Below are 3,708 nucleotides of genomic sequence, written 5' to 3'. Positions count from 1 at the left end.
AGGGTTTCACAGGAGTTACTGGTGACTGGACTGTCTGTGGTTAACAGTCCTGCACTTACCCGACACTGCCATACTAGGATTCCCTATTGGTTCCAAAGGATCACCAGAAGCAATTTGTTTCAGCTGGTAAGGTCAACAATAACTCTGCACAGTCCTACCTCATAGTATATTAACTTTTAAACACTATGTCATCAGTTTACTGGTACTTTAATTGCCTTTCCCCGCTACAAAACATCACACTTGTCCATTATCTTGATGTCATTATGCTGATTGGTCCTAGTAAGAATAAATATCAATGACTCTAGACTTACTGGTCTTGAGAAAATGTCAACGGTCAGTTTAATAGTTGAAAAATCAGGTACCAGAGGATGTGTTAATTTGCTCAAGCAATGAAACTGTATCTGAAACAGCATCTGGTTACAATTATGACAGTTGGCTATCATTCTTCAACATACATCTCTTTTTAGCACAGGCCAGATAGGTAAATTAAATATGGTTGTGAGAGGAAGCATAATCTCTGTAATCAATACAGGAATGTGATCGTGCTTTTGGCATACTATTTCCCTAGGAATAGGTAGTTTTAATGACTTTCCTACCATAATAGCCCTTATTCTACATACTTACCAACTGACAGAACACCCACATTAAATTCATAGTCCCAGATTATGCATTGTGGAACAGAAAAATCACTATAGAAATCACTATATATCCATCCATTGGATCCAAAGTGAGATAAACCTTAGCTAAGACTCCGTTAATAACTTGACATCAATATTCTACCATTCTGACTAGTGGGCTATAGTGGCATTTTGTATCTCTTGATATTAGAGTTAATTAAAAAACCAGTGTCCAGTAATCCCATAAAGTCTAAGTATTTCTTTTTCCACAAAGACACATCACTCTTTTAAATGGTTATAATGCATTTGGGAAAAGACAGGAGAAAGATTCAAAGTATAACGTTTTTGGCCACCACTCATCTGTCAGTTTGCTGTACTGTAATATATTTTGTTTACTGTGACACTGGAAGCCATACCACCAATGTTTTAAATACTAGCAGGGTCACCCATGGTGGACAGGTTCCAGCTGAGCTTCCAGATTAAAATAGACTAAAGAATGCTGTTGTATGTACAGTTACTGAAACCTTATGAATACAAGTTGAACACTGTCACACAGTATGAGAATACTGAATATAAATTGTTAGTTGTTGTGGCTGCTAATGTTGTTAAATGGTTTCAAGCCTGTTCCAACTCAGAGTGATCCTGTATTAGGGTTTCTGAGGGGTGGTTGTTTGGTTTGAACTACTGACCTTATGGTTCACAGTCCAGTGATGATTTTACAGAACCACACCAGAAGACCTTATTATTGTAAGTTGCAAGTAGGTTCTGAACTGTAGCAACCATATGCACAACAGAAGAAATCACTGCTTAGTCCATTGCCATCCTCACAATCGTTGAGTCCATTGCTGCTGTCACTGTGACTGACACTCAATCTCATTGTAGGACATACTGATTTTTGCTAACTGTCCACTTTAAAAAAGGAACTCTGGTAGTGTAGTGTGATACAAGTAAGGATGTTAATTGCAACGTCACTAGTTTGAAACTACCAGCCACTCACTGAGAGAAAAATGAAGCTTTCTGTTCCCATAAAGATTTACAATCTCCAAAACCATATAAAGGGTCACTGTGAGTCAGGACTGCCAAAGTCCACAGAACATAACCAACACCAACAATAATCACTTAAACAAAATCATGTTCTTCTCCAGGGATTTGTCTCTCTTGATAATATGTTGAAAGTCGTTGTGGTCATGATGTGCCGTGAAGTTGGTTCCAACTCATAGTGACCCCGTACAGGTTTTCCAACACTTTAAATCTTTACGAAAGCAGAAAGCCTCATCTTTCTCCCATGAAACAGCTGATAGTTTCAAACTGCTGATCTTAAGATTTAAACACCGATTCATAACCACTAATAGATATCAAATCTCACCATCTGACTTCTTAGAAGCATTCTGACTGGACTTATTCCTAAATATTTGTTTATTCTTCTAGCTACACAGGAAACCTTCAATATAAATGCCCTTTGAAATTTTCTGTTCAGCTCTTTTATCTCATTTTTCCTATTTACTTTTGTGCCTCTATGATGGAAAGCAAGGGTGAGATTCTCCTGATATCCATTTTGGTGTTTCTTCTATCCTGTCTTTTTAATGATATTTTGCTTCTTTCATGTATGATGTTCTTGATGTCATCACAAAAGAGGTCTTCAGTCATTAGTGTTTAATCTATTAAATAAGTTTTTCAGATGAACTCTAAATTCAGATGGGATATATTCAAGGTTATATTTTGTCTCTCATTAACTTGTTTTCATTTTTTTCAGCTTCAGCTAGAAATTACATATGAGCAATTGATTATATGTTCCACAGTCTGCCCTGTCCTTGTTTTGGCTGATTATATGAAGCTTTTACATCATCTCTTCTCAGAGTTGTAGTTAATTTGATTTTTGTCTATTCCATTTAGTGAGGTCCATGTATATAGTCAGCATGCTATTTAAAAAGGTATTTGCAACGAAGAAGTCATTGATTGGTCTTGCTAACTTCTATCATGTGATCTTCAGTATAATTTCTATTACCAAGGACATAATTCTTCAACAACAGATCATTCCTGGTGCTATTCATAATGTTGCAATATTCAATATTTGGTGTTATCTGACAGTTTTCCAATGCTATTCATAGTGTTTTCAGTGGGCAAATTAACAGAAATAGATTGCCTCTCTTACTTCCTAGTTTGTCGTAGTGTCAAAGTTCAGCTGAAACCTATTTACCATGAGTGAACATGTTGGTATTTAAAATACTGGTGACACAGCATACCACAGCACAGAAAAACATAAGCCTCCACAGTACAAAAAATTGACAATTGATACAGCACCAAAATATTGAAACATTATGTATAGCACAAGAATATTGTCAGATATGGTGCTGGACATTGTGTCAATCAGTCTGAGAGACACACAAAACATGACAAGGAAAAACTTGCCACCTCAGTGTAGTAACTTTTTGACTGTGATAATGCGAAAGAAGTAAAACTTTTGGAGCCTTCATTTTATGATGAGAAATAATTCAAAACGAGGAGAAAGATATGTAAATATCCATTAGCAGTTGGAACCTGGAATGTATGAAATTTGAATCTACAAAAATTTATAAGTTGTCAAAAATGAAATGGAGTGAATAAGCATCGATATCCTAGCCATTACTGTGCTGAAATAGGCTGGTATTGGGCATTTTTTAAATCTGATAATCACATGACTTAACTCTGGTTGGAATGACAAATTTAAGTAGAAAGGCATCACTATCGTGATCAAAAAGAGCATTTCAAGATCTAATGATTTGTAATACTGTCTGTGATAGGATAATATCCATATGCCTACAAGGAAGATCGGTTAATACTACTATTGTTCAAACGTATGCACCGATTCTTAAAGCCAGTGATGATGGAATTAAGACTTCTACCACCTTCTTCAGTCTAAAATTCATCAAATATATACTCAAGATATATTGGCAATTACTGGTAATAGAAAAAAAAAAATTCAAAACAAAGATGAAGGATTAGTACTCGGAAAATATTCCTTTCTGATAGAAGTGATATTGAATATCACATTACAGAATTATGGAAGACCAATCTGATTGTAAGTATTTTTTAAAGCTTTTTTTTTTTTTTT

Source organism: Chrysochloris asiatica, unplaced genomic scaffold (genome assembly GCF_000296735.1).
Source record: "Chrysochloris asiatica unplaced genomic scaffold, ChrAsi1.0 scaffold00382, whole genome shotgun sequence".
Classification (NCBI taxonomy): Eukaryota; Metazoa; Chordata; class Mammalia; order Afrosoricida; family Chrysochloridae; genus Chrysochloris; species Chrysochloris asiatica.
This window is presented reverse-complemented; position numbering follows the sequence as displayed.